Source organism: Pristis pectinata, chromosome 3, assembly GCF_009764475.1.
Source record: "Pristis pectinata isolate sPriPec2 chromosome 3, sPriPec2.1.pri, whole genome shotgun sequence".
Lineage (NCBI taxonomy): Eukaryota > Metazoa > Chordata > Chondrichthyes > Rhinopristiformes > Pristidae > Pristis > Pristis pectinata.
In genome coordinates, this window is record NC_067407.1 from 40,300,160 (window position 1) to 40,306,159 (window position 6,000).

A 6,000-nucleotide genomic window follows, 5' to 3' on the forward strand; every position below is an offset into this window, starting at 1 on the left:
TATAAAAATGTGGAAGGAAGGGGTAGAGCAGGAGCTGGTAGGTGATAGGTGGATCCGGGTGAGGAGGGGTGATAGGGAATGGTGCCAGAAGCTGGGAGATGTTAGGTGGATGCAACAAAGGGCTGAAGATGATGGAATCTCAGAGGAGAGGAGGTGAGCATGGAATCAAGGGACTGAGGTGGTGAGGATAAAGATCAGTAGTGGGGAGAGGAACCAGGGGGCGAATGGGCAGATGGAGAGGGTGGAGAAGGGGAAGAGACAAGGTAATGGGGGCTGGGTAGATCATGAGGGGAGAGAAACGGGACAGAGGGGGAGCAGTTTACTGCAAGTTGGAGAATTTGTTGTTAATGCCGCTGGGTTGTAGGCAACCCAGGCGGAATATGAGGTGCTGTTTCTCTAGTTTGCATTTATCCTCACTTTGGCAGTCCAGGAGGTCGAGGACAGGCACTTCGGTGTGGGAGTGGGAAGGGGAATTAAAACGGCTGGCAACTGGGAGATGCAGACAGCCAAGACAGACGGAGTGCAGGTGCTCAGCAAAGCGGTCGCCCAGTCTGCATCTGGTCTCACCGACGTAGAGGACAACACAAAGGATGCAATAAATAAGGCCAGAGGATATGCATGTGAATTCACTGATTATCGCTGCATAAAGACTTCCTCCTCTAACTTCAAGACCTTTTTCCTCAGCATTTTCAGATTTATATCATCCACTGCGCACCCCTAAAAGCCTGTAACACACACCAAAAAAAATCATACTGCTGTCCATAAATCTGACTTGAGTAACTCTTCCATTCCCTATTGCACAGTATCTCGCTAACCAGAATGCCCTGTACACTTCATGTATAATTTCAGTAGATGGGTTAATATGCACTCTATCAAGCATCAAATTAATATAAAACTGTTCAATAAATAGTATTTATTACAAATGATAAAAACCTTACAATAATTTGTAAGTCCTTAAAATGTCAAAAGTACAAGACAATTCTGAACTTAAAATTGATCCTTGGCACAAAAACACTTAGTTTCCATCTTGTAATATTATTGGAATCACTAACGTGGCTCCATCTCGCTTCTAACAGACTGACAAATTGCTGTTGGAAGTCCTTTGAGTATATGTAGAAACGAGAAAGTATCAGAGAATGGTTAGCTGCATTATAGACATAAAGTTGTACAGTACAGACATGGGCCCTTTGGCCAGCCATATCCATACTGACCATGTTGCTCATCTGTGCTGATTCCATTTGCCCCATTGGGTCCACATCCTTCTATGCCTTGCCTGTTCATGTGTCTGTTTAAATGTCTCTTAAATGTAGTGATTGCATCTCCTTCCACCACTCCCTCTGGAAGCACATTCTATATATCAACCATTCTTTGTGCAAAACAAATCTCTTCAGATTCCCTTTAAAACTCTTTCCTCTAACCTTAAGCCTATGCCCTCTTGTTTTTGATACCCCTACCATGGGAAAAGATTCTTACTATTTACCTTACCTATGCCTCTCATAATTTTATATACATATATCAGGTCACCCCTTAGCCCCCTTCACTTCAGGGAAAATAAGCTCAGCCTGTTCAGTCTCTCCCCATAACCATAGTCCTCCAATCCAAGTCAATATCCTGGTAAATCTCCTCTGCGTTCTCTCCATCTTCATATGGCAACCAAAACTGCAGCAGTACTCAAAATATGGCCCAACTAGTGTTTTGTAAAGTTGCAACATAACATCCAAACTTTTATATTCTATGCTCTGATCTATGATGGCAAGCATGCCATATGCGTCTTCATCATACTTGTGTTGTCACTTTCAGGAAACTATGCACTTGAATGCCAAAGTCTTTCTTGGGCACTAACAAATGTTCATCAACATTCCTTAGTGCCCTACCATTTACTGTATATGTCATACCCCTATTTGACTTCCCAAAATGCACCTTGCACTTGTTAGGATTAAATTCCACCTGCCAGTGCTCTGCCCAACTTCCCACTTGATCTATATCCTGCTGTAGCCTCAGACAACCTTCCTAGCTTTCAACAACTCCACCATTTTTTGTGCACTCCACAAACTTACTAATTATACCTCCTACATTCATATCCGAGTCATTTATGTATATCACAGACAAGGAAGGTCCAAACACTGATCCCTGTGGTTATAGATTTCCAACCAGAAAAGCTTAGCTTAGTGATTTAGGTTGCTAAATTGTGCCTCTGTCGAAATGCAGTGGCATCAGTGAAACCTGCCAGACAAATGTCCTCATGATGTGTAAGTGCCTCTTTTTAACATGAAGTGTGAATATTAACCAAGTGGAATATAAACTGTATTTAACTTGCAAATAATCATTTCAGGGAGCATTCAAAAACATTTCTCCCTAAATTCTCCAAACTACATCTACCAAATCAGTTCAAGACAAGACAAGACAAGACATCTATATTAGTCACACATACATTGAAACACACAGTGAAATGCATCTTTTGCGTAGAGTGTTCTGGGGGCAGCTGCAAGTGTCACCATTCTTCTGGCACCAACATAGCATGCCCACAACTTCCTAACCCATATGTCTTTGGAATGTGGGAGGAAACCAGATCACACAGAGGAAACCCACTCAGTCAGGGGGGAGAACCTACAAACTCCTTACAGGCAATCAACCACTGTGCACCCATTCAAGTCTGGGACACACACTGAACAAAATCCCTGTACTTATAAACTTGGTCCCTATAACTTTCCTATTCACCACTATCATCATCTTCCTATGCTAACTGACACTGGCTATATAGAACCAAAATGACATCAATTTTATAACCTATAGACCAGGGTGTTATTAAAATTTTCAAATCTTATAACACCAGGCATTGCACACAATTGACCAAAGAAGAGTGGAGAATCTGAGACAGTTTTGGTAGTAATATAACATTTCAGGTGACATCAGCATCATCCAGGCTGTCTGGAAGGAGGTCAATCCTTTAGCTTTTAATGCCTGTTAGCAAGAACTCTGGCCCGGGATCACGGATGACTTCAGAAGCTTCCCAACCATCGAAAATGAGGTAATTGACATGGTGAGGCTGGCCAAATGGCTGGGAGGTGAGGGATTTGAAACATTGAGCATGGGAAGGTGGTCAATTCACACCAACTGGAACCAACAAGCACTGAAGAGGATGAGAATGAGTTTGCTAAGCCAATCTTCACTCTGATAGTCACTTGAGGTTCCTGTGTAAGATTCAAAATTTCAGTGAAGAGATCATGGATCTTGATTCCATCATGGAAAGTACTCTTAAGATAGACTTAAATCAACTCACTTTATGTTATGTGTATCCCCACAGGAAGTGGCAAGCAATGCAAAGTACCAGATGAATAATTTCTTAGGTATATGAAGATTTATTGTTTTGTAACTTCAAGCTGTAATTTGTGAGTAAAGGTTTTAATAAAGTTTATAATTGTGTTATTTTGTATTTAAATATCCTTTCATTATGAAATAAAGTTATCAAATCGTGGTACCTGGTTCTATGTTACTCTATTTTCCTGGGAATTAATGCATGGAGTTTCACAGTTTCAACTTTTCAGGAATATATCACCCGCATTACTTGTGATCTGACTATAGTTGTTTCTGCAGCAGGCAGCAGATTTCATTGTGATTGTCATTATCAAAGCTTACACATTTGTATGGTTTTCTTTACCGGGATTCAGGTAAGAGAATGGCCCCTCAAGACTCTGATAGATATGACCTCCTGCTGAGAGCCCTTCTCCCTTTCCTCTGCGCTCTTCCTGCAGCTTCTCCTATGATGTGTACTTTCTGCTTATCCACCCAGCCATCCTGCATTTTAAGGAGAATGTCTACCAATGCACTCATCACTACGTGCATCTGCTTTATACAGAAAGCCCTGGAGTCAGAATAACACTTTCAGCACTGGCCACACTACCCACTCAACTTGAAACCACAATGGAAAGCACAAAGCAGTTGTAGACTCATGCCATCAGTCATAGAAATTAACCATCAACTAATAACATGTAGTTAATAACCTTTGCATAGCTCTGGTGGAGATAGTCTTTGAGGTATAAGTATATAAGTGGATGCTCATGTATATTAGCTGCTAAATGTTTTGGGTCGCTGCTCCCTTAAGAAACTGTGTCATGTGGGTTAACTACTGCAACCATGCTTCAGGGTTCAGTGGAGAGTTGGCTACCATTATAAATAGGCATGTTGTTTCCATAACGTGCTACTCTAAGTGAGTTATGAATACTCCTTACAGGTCCTCCCCAGCTTGCAAACGCTCTACTTACGTACAGCCCCGTACATACGAGCCAGCTTTTGGGAGACTGGAGGATGGGTTTGCTGGCTGCTTGCTGGGCTGCAGGGGACTGTTCTTGACACGAGCTGGAATTTTGCCAAAATTTGGAATCAAACCCAAGGAGAATACATTCTAGCTGATGTCTATTTTGCGAATCCTATCTAGAGACATGTTGTCCGGGTCAGCAGCAGTGTCCTTTTTAAAACCATCAACAACATTTAAAACCTCATCTGTCATAAAATCTTTTAAAAGAATGTCACTATTAGCTGGAGATAGGCTTGGGCTAAATTTGTTAAAATCAGCTTTATAATTAAGAATGGACAAACAAGATTTAAAATGCTTCTCCAGACTATCCATTCCTATGGTACAACCCACCTCTGCAGGCATCTTCTGCAGTGTGGGAGCTCAGTTCGTGGTCACATTTCCAACTTGCAAACTGTTCGGGTTACGAACAGTTCTCAGGAACAGAACCTTGCCATAACATAGGGAGGACCTGGAGTGGAGTAAAACCAAAATATATCATAATCCTTAACACAGGTTCAGTTTGCAAGATTAAGACAAGGTTTCAGCTTGGTAACTGTGGTGCTAAATAACCAATGTGTGCTGATTAATGTCACTTCTGATTGACATTAGCCATTCACCAACCCAGCGAATGGCACAATTTACAACAGATATTTGTATGTACTTGCATACACTCAACACCATTTTATCCCCAAACAATGCACATGGAACCAAAACAATTGTCAACATCAACCTCAGTTATCTGTGAACAGTGTAATCATGTTCCGATTTCAGATCTTATTGAGAGTTTACAATTTACGACTTAGTTGAGCTACAGCAGGCAGGCAGGAAACTGTTCAGGAACCATAGATGAATGTAGCTCTTCATACCACCATCATGCTAACACAAAGAATCTGGCATAAAAAATGCCCTGTAAAGTCGTGCCTTTGAATTCATCAACAAGCTACAGCAGTCATGCTTCAACACCATGTGAGGAACCCATTCTGTGACAGATGCATCATTTACTCCTCCCACTCAAACGGCTTCAATCTGCCTTTCCATCTGGAGCTGAGCACTTGATGCCTTCTGGACTATGACTGTCAGCAGCCTCGGTGAGAGATTTGGACATTGAATTCAGGGGGAATTGCAGCAGTGTTTAGGATTTGCTCGATAAAGCTTAATTCTAAGCTTCATCATGAGTAAGATGGAGGTAAAATAAAGATGTTTTACTTAAGAAAACAAGAAAGATATATCAGCAAAGCTGCAGTAAATAAATAACAGAAACACCATTATTTCATAAAGTTTTTTGTTGTGTGAGCACAAGGAAACAAAGCATTCTTGCAATCTCAATAGAATAAAGACTGACCACCCATCAGTGCATGAATTATTGTTATATCACAATCACAGAAAACCATGTATGTGATTGCTTTCCAATGCTGGTTAATGACAAAGTAAATTACATGACACATATAAATAACAAAGATTTTATGATTTCTATGTTATCAAAGCTTTTTTCTCAACCGTTGCCTGAATTTTCCCCTCTTCCTTCTGATCTTAAGAATACCAGTTCACTTGGCCATTTAATTTGGGTCTCGAAAGTAACATGTTACCTATTGAGCTAACTCAACTGATGTTAAGACTTAAAAACTCTTGAACTAATAGTAATGGATGGAATTCCATTATAAATGGTCATGTGACTTTGAGAGATTTGTGATTGAGGACGAGAGAAA